Source organism: Triticum dicoccoides, chromosome 1B (assembly GCF_002162155.2).
Source record: "Triticum dicoccoides isolate Atlit2015 ecotype Zavitan chromosome 1B, WEW_v2.0, whole genome shotgun sequence".
NCBI classification, from domain to species: Eukaryota; Viridiplantae; Streptophyta; class Magnoliopsida; order Poales; family Poaceae; genus Triticum; species Triticum dicoccoides.
Window position 1 is genome coordinate 99,648,494 of NC_041381.1, and position 19,530 is coordinate 99,668,023.

Below are 19,530 nucleotides of genomic sequence, written 5' to 3' on the forward strand. Positions count from 1 at the left end.
CTCCATCACGGCCTCTTTGCAGGTTTAATTTCCTTGAGACTCCCTGTAGCTTCCTTCTGAAGGATGGCAATGTTGCACACATCTTAGAATGAAGGCTAAACCATCCTGAATTTGGAGCAATCTCTGAAGATACAGTGAAAATTATTAGAACAAAGATACATAGCTCCTTACTGGGTTCCCACTTTACTAAATTTCTGTGCTGGTTAATGATAATGTTGCTTCTTTTTCATTGCCTAGACATTTCGAATAGCAGGTTCTCCAGCCAGCCGTATTTTCTTCCATGAAATATTGAATAACTTGTTTACTTCATTTTTTAAAAACAGATAATACATATTGAATTATTCATATTAATCTAAAATAATAACCAAACAACTACAGGACATTGGATTACTAGCATGCATGTGTGACTTAGTTTTTGGTGTGTTTTGCTTGCAGGTCATTGTTGTGAAGGCCGCCACAGGAAGGCGTGGGGGACTTGGCACAAGGCCGGTGATCGAATCTATGCTCTCTGCTCCATGGAAAGGCCTAAGTTCAGCTTGACAGAGAGCACAAAAATGGTTGCGTAGTGTGTTTAGGTTGTGGAACTTATAATTAGAAGGTTTAGAAAATGTTAGTCGAGCTAACTGTTCACAATCTGAAGTAACTTTAACTTGGTACAAAATTGGTCTGATATTAGTTTTATATCACAAAAGTAGGGAGGTTCCTACTGCTTATTACTACCACCTTTGGATTATTACTGCGTTCGGTTCACCACTGTACCGATTATCTTGGCGAGCATTTGTTTAATAACTAGAATGCATTGTATGCTGGGAACTCTATTTACCTTACCTTACATGTACAATGCACAAGGTCAGTTTGCGTACTATTACAAATGTCTGCGAGGGTCCTTTGTGCTACTAGTGATTTTGATCGATTCTTTGCAAGACAATCACGTACACAGATGCCTAAGCAGCTTAATTGATTGTAGCTTAATTGATTCCGACTATCTAAACAAGTTACTGTTATCCAAATGATTTTGCCTACAATAAGCTATTATTCACCATTGGTTCAGTAGATGTTTATGTAGTAGAAAATTACACTACCAGTGATAGTCTAAATCTAACATGATCAACATCTTACTCCTGTATTTGTCTTGCCCATAGTACTCCCGTATGAGTAGCTGTATACTCCTGTAGTTTTTCCTGCCTGTAGTGCAGAGATGGAGTAGTTTGTCCTGCCTGTGTGATGTTCTTTCCAGCATCTTAGCTGTGTACTCTAATTACTGGAGTATTCTATAGATTTTTTCAATTAAAACTACTCCAGAGATGTTATTTCCAGCATCGACATAATTTATTTTCTTTTGTTAATGGTTACTGCTGATGGTGCAGACTTTCCATGTATGCTCTCACAATCTAAACTAATTTATAGTTTTACTGAAACTGTAGTTTTTGTAGTTTTATTTTGTGTTCTTATAGTTTTACTTAAACTGTAGTTTGGTCCATCTTTACACCAGCTGTAGTTTTCTGAATTTTTGTGCTTGCTATGATGCAGTATGCTTCGACGGGAGCATCTGCGGAGAGGGTCAGGGAGTGGGTCTGAGAGCTCGCTCATCCACTTGGAGGTACGCACCTTGCTAAATCTTGGTGCAACTTATCATCAGATTTTCTTTGGAACTTGGCGTTGATTGGTCTGAAGATGAAACTATAGTACTATACACACGACATGCAGCAGCCACTTATATCAAACAGTGGAGCGGTGCTGCTTTCCTGAATGTTACCTCAAGTTTATTGTTTACCGGAAGTTTCAAATTAGAAGAAGTTTCAAATTCTTATGCTGGTTTATGTTCTCTTTGTAGGTTATGAGATATGGTGCTATAGAGATGCCATTAGCAAACTGGAAGGGCTGCAACCAAATCCAATCGGCAGCATGGCAGTGGTCTCTGAATATTCAGCGATTCCTTTTTTGTTTGGCCTTCTTGTAGGTTTGCACATAAGTGGAAGTTGTAGTGTATATTAGTAGTCGCTGGAGCTGTGATGGTGATCTTTCTTTTGAGTGGCTGTCGTTTGTTATGACAATCTTTTAGTTGCTGCTTTTTATGTATAGATAATGTGATGAATATGTAACTACAACAGATGATGTATGATTGTACAGTGAAACAAATGTTGCTTTGATAGCAAAATTGAAAAAAACTGAATTGTTTCTCTATTGTCCAGTCCTTTGAATTAGCGGGCTGAAAATATTGATGGGCTGGAAGAGGCCTTAGCCCAAACAATATTGGACAAAAAAATGAATGGAACGCAAAAAGACTGTGGCCCAAAAAATGGAAGAAGCTTAGAAAAAAGGCTAGCCCAAAAGAATAAATGGCTGTTGGGCTTGGCCCATGAACCCAACAAAAAATTGATGAAAAAAAAACACAAATAGGCTGAATTGTTGGGCTAGGCCCATGTAGAAAACCGAATTGGACCGGGCTGAATCTTGTGCCACATCAGCTTGCCACGCTGGATGCCTACGTGGCCTGGGGAGGTTGCTAGTGACCAAAACGCCGCAGTAGGAATATTTTGGTCGTAAACATCTTCGACCATTCCAGAAGAAAGGTCGCTATAGTCAGTTTATGACGGCCAACTTTTGACCTTCTGTTTTTGGTCACAAAAAGGTCGCAAATGGAAATTTGTGACCTTTCAGTGACCAATAGTGGTGGTCACAAGTTGACATATTTCTTGTAGTGAGTGCGGCACCCCGAACTTATAGCATTATATGCATCGACTCCGAATCATGTCTTGGGTCAATAGTTCGGTTTGCCCGGATCCCATGTTTTGGAACCTTATGTTCCGCAATGTTGGCTAAGGTAGTGCTGGGAGAACTACTGCGATTGTGCCCCAGTTGAGCTGGGTTAACACCTCAGTAGAGAAAGCTAAAACTGACCGTCATGATAGTGCGAGAGACCGGTCGCTGTTCGCGAGGTTTTTCGAGTCCTTAAAGACTTATGCCGCTTAGAGCGAGGAGCCAGATTTATCTGGCCAAGGCGTGGATAGCGCCCCAAACTCGGTCTTCCGAATACTAGGGGCTTTGCCGAAATTTAAAATTATAGAATTCTATGGCTAAGTGAGAGTGATAAAGCATTATAAGTCCGACGGCCTGGTTCGTTGTGCTGAGCGCCTCCCTAGATGGCCCCAAGAATGGGAACAAGAGCGCTCAGGTTTATCCCGAACACCCCAGCACTCGTGGCATGGGGGTAGAAGTCGACGACTTGCATCTCTCGGATTTTATAAACGGCCGCACAGAAGGCAATATTTTAAATTAACAAGCGTTGCTTAACGCGCATGAACAAAGTTTTCAGCGTACAGGATAACAAATGCGAGTCTACTCAAACATTACATCTTTGGAGCACTCATCCGCTATACGGTGGGCACCCTTCAGGACGCCCTTATAATACATCTCGGGCGTGCGATACTTCTTGCCTGGCGGTGGCGCGTCCGTCCAAAGCTTCTCCGCGTCCAGCTTGCCCCAGTGCACTTTAGCACGGGCGAGGGCCCGACGGGCACACCTTCAATGCAGACGGAGCGCTTGATGACCTCAATCCACGGACATGCGTTCATCAGCCGCCGCACCAGACCGAAGTAGCTCCCAGGCATGGCTTCCCTAGGCCATAGCCGAACTATGAGGCCCTTCATGGCCTGTTCGGCCACCTTGTGGAGCTCGACCAGCTGCTTCAGCTGGTCGCTCAGGGGCACCGGATGTTCGGCCTCAGCATATTGAGACCAGAACACCTTTTCCATCGAGCTCCCCTCCTCGGCTCGGTAGAACGTGGCAGCATCGGACACACTACGGGGGAGATCGGCGAACGCTCCTGGAGAGCTCCGGATTCGGGTAAGTAACAGATAATTTACTTTTATGTTCTTGCTTTGCATAAAGAATGCCTTACCCGACGCTATCTTCTTCATCACCTCGATCTCCTGGAGGGCCTTCTGGGCTTCGGCCTTAGCGGTTTTGGCACTCTCAAGAGCCAAGGCGAGCTCGGACTCCCGAGTCTTCGAGTCACGCTCCAAACTCTCGTGTTTTTCCACAAGAGCCTGGAGCTCTTGCCGCACCTCCGCCACCCGCGCCTCCTGCTTCTCTCGCTTGGTGCGCTCCAGGGTCGCACTGTTTTCGGCCTTGGAGACCACCTCCTTCAGGGTCGCCGCCTCGGCTGTGGCCGCTGCAACATTTAGTTGGTCCTGTCATTATTTGCAACCAAGTATTTCTATATACATTTACATGCGGTACTACGTACCCACTTTATCGTTGAGCTGCTTCTTGGCACGGCCGAGCTCGTTCTCGGACCGATCGAGGCTCTCCTTCAATGCATTGACCTCCACAGTCAGTGCGGCAGAGGTCAGCAGCGCAGCCTACATTCCCGTATTGACGTATTTTTATTAGACTCCTGCATATATGTTTTTAGATCCTCAGCTCGGCTTTTCTTTCCGAACACCAAACTGAGCATCAGGGGCTACTGTCTATGCGGTAACATTTTTATATATTTTGAATACATACCTCAAAGCCTGTTAACAGGCTTGTACAGGCTTCTGTCAGCCCGCTCTTAGCGGACTGAACCTTCTGAATCACCGCACTCATAACAGTGCGGTGTTCCTCGTCAATGGAGGCGCCATTAAGCACCTCCAGCAAATTGTCCGGCGCCTCTGGATGGACGGGGGTCGCCGGCATCGTGGGCTTGCCCTTCTTATGAAGGCGCCGCCTGATGGACTCTGGAACCGTTGATGGTTCCGGAGCAGTGTCCGGCCCAGGGCCGGACTTAGATCCCTCTGGGGCTTTACCCCCTTTGGGAATGGAGTCCGGGAGGTTGCCTTGAGGCGCCTCTAGGACCACCTCCTCCTGGTTCAGTCCCTTTTGGTACTCCACCTCGGCGTCGTCCGCAGGGAGCGGGGAGGAGGCCGTCGGAAGTGAAGCGCTATTCACATCCGACGAATTCAGGGAGCCGCTCGACGAATCACCGAGCTGAGCTCTGGGTGGACTGCATAATTAAATTCGACGTCAGAAGCTATCGAATAATAGAGGAGCATCATAAGTCATTCGGGTAGCCGGACACTTACGATGTTGCCAGGGGCTTGACCCTGGATGGTCATTCCTCCCCGTCGTCTTCGGCATCGGAGGCGTAGTCCGGTAGAAGGGTCTTCCCCTTCTTGGACCCTCCGGCCTCCCCAGTTGGGGCGGCCTTTCTTTTCTTGCCTCCCCCCGTTGGAGGGGGAGAGGCTTCTTCTTCTTCTTCTTCCTCCTCCTCGTCTTCGGTGGCGGAGGGTGCGTCGGGGTTGTCGGGCGATGAATCCGACACCACCAGGCGCCGGGAGCTCTTTCGAGTCCCCGTGGCCTTCTTCTTGGCCTTCTTCTCCGGCACCACGTGAGGTGCTGGAACCAGTAGCCCCGTCAATCGGGCGTCCGCTGGGTCTTCTGGTAGGGGAGCCAGACAGATAACCTGCCCGGACTTCTTTAGCCAGTCCTGTGAAAGATAGGGGACTTTAGATCCCGCATAGAGTCAAACTATGAAAGACAAGAGTCCCGTAAAGGGTAGAATAACTTACCTCGTTGGCCTGGCGCCGCGAGCTGAATCCGCGATCCTCGGTAGCAGACGCGGGGGCCTCGGCACCCTTGAACAACACCTTCCAAGCATCTTCGTACGTGGTGTCGAAGAGCCCGCTCAAGGTTGGGTGCTGTGCCGGATCGAACTCCCACAATTTGAAGGCCCATTGTTAGCATGGGAGGACCCGGCGGATAAGCATGACGTGGACTACGTTGACGAGCTTGAGGTTCTTGCTCACCAGCTTTTTGACGCAGGTTTGGAGTCCAGTCAGCTCTTCTGAATCTCCCCATGTTAGGCCCGTCTCTTTCCAGGAGGTGAGACATGTGGGAAAGCTAGATCGGAATTCTGGGGCCGCTTCCCATTTGGGGTCGCGCGACTCGGTGATGTAGAACCATCCCGATTGCCATCCTTTTATTGTCTCCACGATGGAGCCCTCGAGCCATAGGACATTGGCCATCCGGCCCACCATGGCACCTCCGCACTCCGCTTGGCGGCCGCCCACCACTTTCGGCTTGACAGTAAAAGTCTTCAGCCATAAGCCGAAGTGGGGCTGGATGCAGAGGAAGGCCTCGCACACGATGATGAACGCCGAGATGTTGAGGATAAAGTTCGGGGCCAGATCGTGGAAGTCCAGGCCGTAGTAGAACATGAGCCCCCGGACGAACGGGTGAAGAGGAAAACCCAGTCCGCGGAGGAAAAGAGGGAGAAAAACAACCCTCTCATGGGGCCTGGGGGTGGGGATGAGTTTCCCCGCATCTGGAAGCCGGTTCACGATGTCGTCAGACAAGTATTCGGCCGTCCTCAACTTTTTGATTTGCCCCTTCGTGACGGAGGAGGCCATCCATCTACGTCCCGCTCCGGCCATGATTGGAGAAGGTTGAGGTGGGAAGTGCGGGCTTGGGCGTTGGAGCTCGAGCGCGCAGGGACGGATAAGCAAAGGAGGAAGAAGGCATAAATGGAAAGGGTAGATCCTTATCCCCTTATATGGGCGGCCGAAACTGCGAGCCCCCACCGGCCTAATAAAACTCGCTTATCTCCCAAGCGCCGCGGTTAATGGCGCGGTTGGGTTACCCACGCCCGTATTGATGAGAATCCTGGAATAAGGGGACACGATCTCTGCTATGACAAGACGTGCCAAGGAAACCGCCTCGCTAAACACGCTGAGGTGGAGCAGTAAAATGATTCGAATAAAGGCTTGGCCATCGTGTGATGTCACGCTGCGGAATACGTCAGCAGATTAGATTTGTGTAGAAATTATTCTCTCTACGGCAGTATGTGGAACTTATTTTTGTAGAGCCGGACACTATCCTTGTGTTCAACATCTTCTATGAAGTATTCGGATGAGGAACCTGCCTTGCAATGCCGAAGACAACTTGCGTGCCGGACTCGTCGTCATTGAAGCCTGGTTCAGGGGCTACTGAGGGAGTCCTGGATTAGGGGGTGTCCGGATGGCTGGACTATGACCTTTGGCCGGACTCCCGGACTATGAAGATACAAGATTGAGGACCTCATCCCGTGTCCGGATGGGACTTTCCTTGGCGTGGAAGGCAAGATTGGCGATACGATATAAAGATCTCCTCCCATTGTAACCGACTCTATGTAACCCTAGCCCTCTCCGGTGTCTATATAAACCGGAGAGTTTTAATCCGTAGGACGAATAACAATCATACCATAGGCTAGCATCTAGGGTTTAGCCTCTCTGATCTCGTGGTAGATCAACTCTTGTAATACCCATACCATCAATATTAATCAAGCAGGAGTAGGGTTTTACCTCCACCAAGAGGGCCCGAACCTGGGTAAAAACACTGTGTCCCTTGTCTCCTGTTACCATCCGCCTAGACACACAGTTCGGGACCCCTACCCGAGATCCGCCGGTTTTGACACCGACAGGAGCCCTACTCGGCACCCTGCCGGAGGGGGGATCCTTCACCAGTGGCCATCTTCATCATCCCGGCGCTCTCTATGACGAGGAGGGAGTAGTTCACCCTCGGGGCTGAGGATATGTACCGGTAGCTATGTATTTGATCTCTCTCTCTCTCTCTCGTGTTCTCTCTCGTGTTCTCTCTATGGCACGATCTTGATGTATCCCGAGCTTTACTATTGTAGTTGGATCTTATGTTGTTTCTCCCCCTCTACTCTCTTGTGATGAATTGAGTTTTCCCTTTGAAGTTATCTTATCGGATTGAGTCTTTTATGAGAACACTTGATGTATGTCTTGCCGTGCTTATCTGTGGTGACAATGGGATATCGTGTGCCTCTTGATGTATGTTTTGGTGACCAACTTGCGGGTTCCGCCCATGAACCTATGCATAGGGGTTGGCACACGTTCTTGACTCTCCGGTAGAAACTTTGGGGCACTCCTTGAAGTACTTTGTGTTGGTTGGATGAATCTGAGATTGTGTGATGCATATCATATAATCATGCCCACGGATACTTGAGGTGACAATGGACTATCTAGGTGACATGAGGGTTTTGGTTGATTTGTGTCTTAAGGTGTTATTCTAGAATGAACTCTTTTATAGATCGATCCGAAAGAATAACTTTGAGGTGGTTTCGTACCCTACCATAATCTCTACGTTTGTTCTCCGTTATTAGTGGCTTTGGAGTCAACCTTTGTTGCATGTTGAGGGATTGTTATATGATCTATCTATGTTATTATTGTTGAGAGAACTTGCACTAGTGAAAGTATGAACCCTAGGCCTTGTTTCCTACCATTGCAATATCGTTTACGCTCACTTTTACCACTGGTTACCTTGCTGTTTTTACAATTTCAGATTACAATTACCTTTATCTACTATCTATTTTGCACTTGTATCACCATCTCTTCGCCGAACTAGTGCACCTATACAATTTGCCATTGTATTGGGTGTATTGGGAACACAAGAGACTCTTTGTTATTTGGTTGCAGGGTTGCTTGAGAGAAACCATCTTCATCCTATGCCTCCTAAGGATTGATAAACCTTAGGTCATCCACTTGAGGGAAATTTGCTACTGTCCTACAAACCTGTGCACTGGTAGGCCCAACAACGTCTACAAGAAGAAGGTTGTGTAGTAGACGTCAAGCTCTTTTTTGGCGCCGTTGCCGGGGAGCCTAGGTAAAGGCACTCACTCACACCCCGTCAACTAAGCTCTTTTCTGGCGCCGTTGCCGGGGAGGTGAGTGCTTTAAGGTATATCTTTAGATCTTGCAATCGAATCTTTTTGTTTCTTGTTTTATTCACTAGTTTAGTTTATAAAAGAAAAATACAAAAAATGGAGTTAGGTTTGTCTCATACGCTTCGTCTTTTTAATATCTTTCGTGAGTATGATGGAAAGGAAAACTGTGCTCAAGTGCTAGAAGAAGAATGCATTAGAATGTTTGGTACTAGATCTTTGTATGATGAGAATGATTGCAATGTTGTTAGTATGAATTCCTTGAATATCCATGATGCTAATGATATGCAAAGCCACAAGCTTGGGGAAGCTATGTTTGATGAAGATGATATTTTTAGTCCCCCAAGTTTTGATGAGAATATTTATTATGATGAAAGCATGCCTCCTATTTATGATGATTATATTGATGAAAGTGGGTTTGGAATAGTGTCAACTTTAGGAAGTAATGACCCCACTATTTTCGAGGATGTTGAATCTTATTGTGATGAACATGAAAGTGGATTTGGAAGAGTGTCAATTTTATTTAGTGATGATTCCACTATTTCGGAAGAGGTTCCAATTGATTATGAGAACAAAGTTGCTATATATGATGATTATTGTGATGAATTGTATGCTATAAAGAATAATGATAACCATGAAACTTGTCATCATGATTTTAGTTTTCAATTGGATTATGCCTCACATGATAGTTATTCTGTTGAGTTTGCTCCCACTACTATTCATGAGAGGAAATTTGCTTATGTGGAGAGTAGTAAATTTTCTATGCTTGTAGATCATGAAAAGAATGCTTTAGGTGCTGGTTATATTGTTGAATTCATTCATGATGCTACTGAACATTATTATGAGGAAGGAACATATGCTTGTAGGAATTGCAATAATATCAAGTTTCCTCTCTATGTGCTTAAAGTTTTGAAGTTATGCTTGTTTTACCCTCCTATGCTAGTTGATTATTGTCCCCATAAGTTGTTTGTTCACAAAATCCCTATGCATAGGAAGTGGGTTAGACTTAAATGTGCTAGTCATATGCTTCATGATGCTCCCGTTATGTTTCAATTATTATCTTTTATGTGAGCATCATTGCCATCATCATGCCTAGCTAGAAAGGCATTTAAGAAAAGTGCTTGTTGGGACACAACCCAATATTTATCGTTACTGTTTTTGTGTGTACACATGATTATGCTACTGTAGTAATCATGTTTTATAGCTTTTGTTTCAATAAAGTGCCAAGTAGGACCTTTGGGAAGACTTGGGTGAAGTTTATATGATCTTGCTGCAAAACAAAACACAGAAACTTTAGTGCTCACAAGATTAGATGCCATTTTTTACTGGAGAGTGATTTTAGGTTGATTATTTTTGAAGATGATTAATAGACAAATTACTCAGGTCCGGCAACTTATTTCATAATTTTTGGATTTCCAGAAGTATACGTTTGATACAGATTACTACAGACTGTTCTGTTTTTGACAGATTCAATTTTCTATGTGTTGTTTGCTTATTTTGATAAATCTATGGCTAGTATTAAGTGGTATGAACCATAGAGAAGTTAGAATACAGTAGATATTACACCAATATGAATAAATAATGAGTTCATTACAGTACCTAAGTGGTGGTTTTATTTTATTATACTAATGGAGCTTACGAGTTTTGTTTTGAGTTTTGTGTGGTTGAAGTTTTCAAGTTTTGGGTAAAGATTCGATGGACTATGGAACAAGGAGTGGCAAGAGCCTAAGCTTGGGGATGCCCAAGGCACCCCAAGGTAATATTCAAGTACAAACAAGAGCCTAAGCTTGGGGATGCCCCAGAAGGCATCCCCTCTTTCATCTTCGTTCATTGGTAACTTTACTTGGAGCTATATTTTTATTCACCACATGATATGTGTTTTGCTTGGAGCGTCAATTTATTTTGTTAGTTTTCGTTTTCTATTAGTTAGAATAATGTTTTGCATCTTTAGGTTCAATAAAAAAGTCAAGGATAGCCTTCACCATGCTTATTTTGCTAGTATACATGTTGCTGTTTGAAAACAGAAAGTTTACCGCTGTTGCAAAAATTCCCTAGAAAAGTCAGAGAATGGTCTAACGTTGAATATTTTTTCATATTAAGCTCTGATAAATTTATTACAGTGGGAACTTTAGTTCATAATTTTTGGAGTCAGGGAAGTATTGATACTCTTGCATTCTTTACAGACTGTACTGTTTTGGCAGATTGCTGTTATGTTTGCATTGTTTGCATATGTTTGCTTGTTTAATGATTCTATTTGAGGATAGGAGTATTAAATATGCAGAGACATTTAGTATTCAATGTTGAATAATAATTTAAGTGATTTATTACAGTAGAGGATGATAAGGTTTTGCATTGGTTTATACTAACCTATCTCACGAGTTCTTGTTGAGTTTGTTGTGAATGAAGCTTTTGATAAGAAGAGAAACCATGATATGAAAGGAATTAAGGAGACACAAAAGCTCAAGCTTGGGGATGCCCAAGGCACCTCAAGATATTATTTCAAGAAGTCTCAAGCATCTAAGCTTGGGGATGCCCCGGTAGGCATCCCACCTTTCTTCTTCAACAATAATCGGTTAGTATCGGTTGATCCTAAGTTTTTGGTTATTCACTTGAGTTGTGCTATCCTTGCAATGTAATTTTATTTTGTTTTGCTTGCTGTTTGAATAAGATACCAAGATCTGAATTCTTTAATGAGAGAGTGCCTTCATTTAGTTGCATAATTATTTAGCTACTCATTGATCTTCACTTATATCTTTTTGGAGTAGTTTTTCATTTACTCGTGTGCTTCACTTATATCCTATGAGTAAATGGTTGAATGAGTTGAATGTCATAAATCTGAAATTATATATGTTTCATTTGCTTACTCCACGGGGAGTAATGACTTCACATCTAAGAAGTAGAGGTTATAAATTTATTGACGGTTAACAAGCATTGTATTAGTCATTTGAACAATTCATGAAAGAATATTGAAGGAAGGGATATTTCACATATAAATATATTATCATAGACACCTTTTATAATTGTGAGCACTCATAAAGTATGACATGCTAAAGAGTTGATGTTGGACAAGGAAGACAACGCAATGGGTTATGTTTTCTCACATCTCAGTTAAAGTATATTGTCATGGATCATTCAAACATGTTGAGCTTGCCTTTCCCCCTCATGCTAGCCAAAAATTCGTAGCACTAAGTAGAGATACTACTTGTGCCTCCAAATATCCTTAAACCCAGTTTTTCCATGATAGTCCACCATACCTACCTATGGGTTGAGTAAGATCCTTCAAGTAAGTTGTCATCGGTGCAAGCAATAAAAATTGCTCTCTAAATATGCATGACTTATTAGTGCGGAGAAAATAAGATTTCTACAAACTTGTTATGGAAGCAATAGAAGCGACGGACTGCATAATAAAGGTCCATATACAAGGGGTGATATAAAGTGACGTTCTTTCGCATTAAGATTTTGTGTATCCAACCCTAAAAGCGCATGACAACCTCTGCTTCCCTCTGTGAAGGGCCTATCTTTTACTTTATGTCTTTTACTTTATGCAAAAGTCAAGGTGATCTTCACCTTTCCCTTTTTCATTTTATCCTTTGGCAAGCACTTTGTGTTAGGGTGATCCTGATATATATATTCAATTGGATGTAGGTTGGCATGAACTATTATTGTTGACATCACCCAAAGGTGAATACGTTTGGAGGCAACATTATAAGCCCCAATCTTTCTCTGTATCTGATTAAAACTTCATAACCACAAGTATTGTGTGAGTGTTAGCAATTGTAGAAGACTATATGATAGTTGAGTATGTGAAGTTTGCTAAATCAAAGCTCTGACATAGACCCTTCCTGAAAATAGGATGAATTGCAATTGTTTTGGTGACTAAGAATGAAGTTTGCTAGCTTTGAAGAAAGTTTATGGTCTATGCTTTGACATGTGAATTGCTTGTTACTTTATCGTGAGAAGTTTTATGAGATGAACTACTGTTATGACATATTATCATGCTAGAAAAGGTGATTGAAATTACCATTGATCAAACTCGTGCACCTTCTAGCATTCACACTTCATAAATTCTTTCTTTATCATTTACCTACTCGAGGATGAGTAGGAATTAAGCTTGGGGATGCTAATACATCTCCAACGTATCTATAATTTATGAAGCATTCATGCTATGTTACTATGTGTTTTGAATGATTATGGGCTTTATTATACACTTTTATATTACTTTTGGACCTAACCTATTAACCGGAGGCCCAGCCCATATTGCTGTTTTATTGCCTGTTTCAGTATTTCGAAGAAAAGGAATATCAAACGGGGTCCAAACGGAATGAAACCTTCGGCAATGTGATTTTTTGGAAGAATATCATCCTGGAGACGTGGAGTTCAAGTCAGAAGATACTCGAGGACTCCACGAGATAGGAGGGCGCGCCCCCCCTATAGGGCACGCCCCCTGTCTTGTGGGCCCCTCGAGCACCCCCCGACCGACTTCTTTCGCCTATATATGCCTACGTACCCTAAAACCATCGAATATCAAGATAGATCGGGAGTTCCGCTGCTGCAAGCCTCTGTAGCCACCAAAAACCTCTCGGGAGCCCTTCTCGGCACCCTGCCGGAGGGGGATCCTTCACCGGTGGCCATCTTCATCATCCCGGCGCTCTCCATGACGAGGATGGAGTAGTTCACCCTCGGGGCTGAGGGTATGTACCAGTAGCTATGTGTTTGATGTCTCTCTCCCTCGTGTTCTCTCTATGGCACGATCTTGATGTATCCCGAGCTTTGCTATTTTAGTTGACTCTTATGTTGTTTCTCCCCCTCTACTCTGTTGTGATGAATTGAGTTTCCCCTTTGAGGTTATCTTATCGGATTGAGTCTTTTATGAGAACACTTGATGTATGTCTTGCCGTGCTTATATGTGGTGACAATGGGATATCATGTGCCTCTTGATGTATGTTTTGGTGACCAACTTGCGGATTACGCCCATGAATCTATGCATAGGGGTTGGCACACATTCTTGACTCTCCGTTGGGGCACTCTTTGAAGTACTTTGTGTTGGTTGGATGAATCTGAGATTGTGTGATGCATATCGTATAATCATGCCAACGGATACTTGAGGTGACAATGGACTATCTAGGTGACATTAGGGTTTTGGTTGATTTGTGTCTTAAGGTGTGATTTTAGTATGAACTCTTTTATAGATCGATCCGAAAGAATAACTTTGAGGTGGTTTCGTACCCTACCATAATCTTTACGTTTGTTCTCCGCTATTAGTGGCTTTGAAGTGACTCTTTGTTGCATGTTGATGGATTGTTATATGATCTATCTATGTTATTATTGTTGAGAGAACTTGCACTAGTGAAAGTATGAACCCTAGGCCTTGTTTCCTACCATTGCAATACGTTTACGCTCACTTTTACCACTTGTTACCTTGCTGTTTTTACAATTTCAGATTACAATTACCTTTATCTACTATCTATTTTGCACTTGTATCACCATCTCTTCGCTGAACTAGTGCACCTATACAATTTGCCATTTTATTGGGTGTATTGGGGACACAAGAGACTCTTTGTTATTTGGTTGCACGGTTGCTTGAGAGAGACCATCTTCATCCCACGCCTCCTACGGATTGATAAACCTTAGGTCATCCACTTGAGGGAAATTTGCTACTGTCCTACAAACCTATGCACTTGCAGGCCCAACAACGTCTACAAGAAGAAGGTTGTGTAGTAGACATCAGACGGCCAAGGCAATATAGACTGCACATGATGAGGTGCCAGCGTTGTCGAGCAAGGAAGAGTTTGAGCCTGAATGTAGCCTTGAGCAATAGAGCAGAGTCTTCGTTCAGAAAGAAGGATGGAAACAACGCCAAACCAGAAAGATTCCAAAATTGTGTTGCACCCTTTTGGGGAATAGATATAGAGATGGTAGCTGATTTGCAGCCGGACTATGGTGTTGTAAGGCTAGTGGATGAGGAGGTTAACACGGTGTGTGGAGGTGGATATGGAGGCAACCGGCCTAGGGGCTGCCAGTAAACTGACGAGGCCGTATGTGGCGCCCCGTCAGGAGCAACGAATTGCCTAAGCTGGAACTATTGGGGGACGGCCAACAAACCGACAGTTCATGAGTCAGTTGGCATGGTTAAATCATCTCAAGCTAAGATAGTCTTTTTATTGGAAACTAGGTAGAGTTCTGAAAAAGTGAAGCGCTTGCGTGGTAGATTAGGTCTAAGAGGTTTCTCTGGTGTTAGTTCTAATGGCCTTAGTGGAGGTCTAGCTCTTTTTTGGTGTGATAGTATGCATGTAGAAGTTCAGTCATCTAATGAAAGATATATTGATGCGTATGTGAGGCTTTCTGATCATGATCCTTTGTGGCGGTTCATGTGTGTCTATGGCGAACCACGAACAGAAAACCGTCACAACATGTGGACACTTATGCAAAATCTGAAACAGCAGTTTCACCTTCCGTGGTGTGTCATTGGGGATTTTAACGAGGCACTGTGGTCTTTTGAACACTTATTCGCGACACCACGTAATGATGCTCAGATGTTGGATTTCCGTGATACCCTCAATGTATGTGGTTTAATTGATATTGGTTTTTCTGGCTTACCATTTACATATGACAATAAGCAGAAGGGACGCAAGAATGTACGGGTACGGCTGGATAGAGCAATTGCCGACAACCAGTGGCGGGATATTTTCTCTGAAGCTCATGTGGTACACAAGGTTTCTCCAGGCTCTGATCATAGTCTACTTATGGTGAACTGCATAAAGGAGGAACAGAACAACATCCATACTAACTTTCGGCGATATGAAACCTATTGGTAAAGAGATGAGAGCTTACTGAACGGGTTGCTGCGGCATGGGAAAAGGCTGGACAGAAATTCAGTCTAGGGGACATCCGGTCTGGCCTTGCAAAAATTATGATGGAGCTCCATGCGTGGGGTAAGGAAAAATTTGGGAATATTATTAAGGAACTTGAGCAGTCCAGAACACGTTTGGAGGAACTTATGAGGATGAATGCTGATAGAAATGAGATAAGGAAGGTTAGCGATCATATGTAGAAGTTGCTGTACCGCAAGGAGATGTTATGGATGCAACAGAGTCGGGTTGATTGGCTGTGCGAGGGAGACCGAAATACCAAATTTTTTCAGAGCCGCGTGGTGTGGCGAGCGCGCAAAAACAAAATGAAACGATTGATTGATGATAGGGCCATTTGCATTTATGCACCTAACTCAAGCCACCTACTCAGATTTGCCCCTAATTTCAAAGCATGCTCAAATTTGCCCCTCTACAGTTAAGTCACTACTCAGAAATGCCCTTCCGTCCAGTCAAAGGCCTTTGACCGTCAGAGGCCCATGTGTACTATAGTAGACGGAAAGTGCTACAGTATTGGACAGAAAGTGCTACAGTACTGTATGGAAGGGCATTTCTGAGTAGTGACTTAACGGCAACGGGATAAATTTGAGCATGCTTCAAAATTAGGGGAAAATTTGAGTAGTGGGTTCGAGTTAGAGGCACAGATATAAATTTCCCTTGAAGATAAGGGTTGTAGCCATGGTGATCATAAGGTAATGAGCAGCATGGTCACGTCCTATTTTCAAACTCTGTTTACTTGTGATACCACTCTTGAGCAGCAGTCACTACTGGACCTATACGAGGAGAAGGTCACACCCAATATGAATGAACAATTATGTGCAGAGTTTAGTGAGAAGGAAATATCTAATAGTCTCTTTCAAAGGAGACCTCTAAAAGCACCAGGGAAGGATGGATTTCCAACAAGGTTCTTCCAAAGAAATTGGCTAGTTATGAAGGCTGAAATTGTGAAGGTGGTACAGGAGTTTTTTCAGACTCGTTGCATGCCTGAGGGGGTGAATGAGACGGTAATTGTGCATATCCCTAAGGTGGATGACCCGGTCCGCCTCACTAATTTCATGCCTATAAGTCTCTGTAACGTCATTTACAAAATTGTGGCTAAATGTTTGGTGAATAGACTCCGTCCCATACTGGATGATATTATGGCCCAATTCTTTTTCCAGAATCTGCGGATTCTCCCAGAATCCGACCCCTACCCAGCTTCTCCCAGAATCTTTGAGCCCCATTTGTTTTACAATCCTGTCTAGTTAGGCTCTAATTAGACAGGATTGTAAAACAAATTGGGCTCAAAGATTATGGGAGAAGCTGGATAGGGGTTGGATTCTGGGAGAATCCCCAGATTCTGGCAAAAGAACTGGGCCTATCTCTCCGTACCAGAGTGTGTTTGTCCTAGGGTGTTTGATCACTGATAATGCCCTGCTAGCTTTTGAGTGTCTACATTTTCTTCAGCATGAGAAAAATAACGAGAACAATTTTTGTACATACAAGCTTGATCTATCAAAGGCATATGACAGGGTGGATTGGGCGTTCTTGAAGCAGGCGATGGAAAAGTTGGGCTTCTCTCATCTGTGGGTTAAGTGGATAATGACATGTGTAACCTCGATGAGTTATTCAGTTAAATTCAATGGAGCCATTTTGGATTCGTTTGCACCGATGCATGGGCTTCGGCAAGGTGATCCCCTATCCCCTTTCTTGTTACTCTTTGTTGCTGATGGACTGTCTGCACTGTTGCGACAGGGAGTGGAGTCACAGGAGTTCCAACCTCTTAAAATATGCAACCGAGCACTGGGAATCTCACACCTTTTATTCGCAGATGATACGCTTCTATTCTTTAAGGCAAATACTACCCAGGCTACCTATCTCAAGAGCATCATCCAGATATACACACGGGCTACTGGCCAACTCATCAACACGTAGAAATGTTCCATACAATTCGGTGATAATTGTCCCGCGGACACACAAAATGATATCAGGCAAGTGCTACAGGTACAAAAATGGAGTTTGCCGAGAAGTACATTGGATTGCCAACACCAGATTATCGCATGCATAAAGGAAAATTTCAGATGCTGCAGGCGAGTTTGAACAAGTGTATAATGGCATGGGGTGACACCCTACCTCAAGATGGTAAGGAGACGTTGATCAAATATGTCCTACAGGCAATACCCACGTATATCATGGGGGTATTTAAACACCCTGCTTCAGTGTGCGATGATCTCACACGCCTGGTGAGGAATTTTTGGTGGGGCTCAAAACAGGGACAACGGAAAACACATTGGCGAGCCTGGGAGAAAATTCTCCAACCCAAGGGGGAGGGAGGACTTGGCTTTCGTGACTTCCGCATCTTCTACCAAGCCTTGCTTGCTCGCCAGGATTGGCGTTTGCTTACCCAACCGGCCTCCCTATGCTCTCACGTATTGAAGGCAAGGTATTATCCTAATGGGTCCCTAGAGGACACTGTATTTTCAGGAAACGCTTCTCCTACGTGGCATGCTATTCAGCATGGCCTTGAGCTGCTCAAGCAAGGACTAATCTGGCGGGTGGGCAATGGTGAGAGCATCCGCATTTGGCAGGACCCGTGGTTACCACGACCGATGACCTACAGGACTATGATGCCACGTGGCACATGCTGGCTACGGTGAGTGTCCGAGCTTCTGGACGGAAACGGCCGATGGCGGCTGGATTTTATACAACAACACTTCACCGTCCCGGACGTTCAGTGCATATTGACGATCAAGGCCAGCCCACGGGGTCTGGAGGACGTCCTATCTTGGGCTCCAGACAACCGCGGCATCTTCAGTGTACATAGTGCATACAAAACCGCCCTGGAGGGGCAAACAAGCACTTTCATGTGCGCCATGAGCAGGGTACCAGATTACACGCGTGCCGTCTGGAAGGCAGTGTGGGGGTGCCCTGCTACCCCAAAGGTATGAGTGTTTGCATGGCGTGTGGCCACAAATTATTTGGCTACTCTTGAAAATAAGCATAAGCGGAAGCTCGAGATTTCTGACATGTGTGCTTTATGTGGTATGGAACGAGAGGAAACATTCTCTGCTTTATGCAGATGCCCTCTTGCTCATCTATTGTGGAAGGAGATGACCAAGTTTTGGACCATGCCCAAGTTGGAAACCATCATCAACACTGGAACCGAGTGGATTGTCCATCTTCTTGACCGATGTACCCATGATGAGCGTTGATACGTCCATTTTGCATCATGTTTTGTTACTGTTATTTATAATGTTTTTATCTATAATAATGCTTTTTGGAGTATTTCTAATGCCTTTTCCCTCATAATTAGCAAGGTACACACCAAGAGGGAGAATTCTGGCAGTTGGAAATCTGGACCTGAAAAAGCTTCATTAGGCTATCTATTCTGCACAACTCCAAACAAGCTAATCCTTCACGGAGAATTTTTATGGAATATTTAAGGAATATTGGAGCAAATAACTACCAGAGGGGGCCCACCAGGTGGGCACAACCCACCTGGGCATGCCTGGGAGCCCAGACGCGCCCTGGTGGGTTGTGCCCTCCTCGGCCCACCTCCGGTGCCCATCTTCTGGTATATAGGTCATTTTGACCTAAAAAAATAGGGGGAGGACATTCGGGACGAAGCGCCGCCGTCTTGATGTGGAACCTGGGCAGGAGCACTTTTGGCCTCCGGCGGAGCAATTCTACGGGGGGAACTTCCCTCCCGAAGGGGAAAATCATCGTCATCATCATCACCAACAACTCTCCAATCTTGGGGAGGGCCATCTTCATCAACATCTTCACATCACCAACTCCTCTCAAACCCTAGTTCATCTTTTGCGTTCAATCTTTGTATCAAAACTATAGATTGGTGCCCGTGGGTGACCGCTATGGTTAGAATTTATTCTTAATACTTTTCTCATAGTTGCGGATGCTTGCGGGAGGGTTAATCATAAGTAGGAGGTTTGTTCAAGTAAGAACAACACCTAAGCACCAGTCC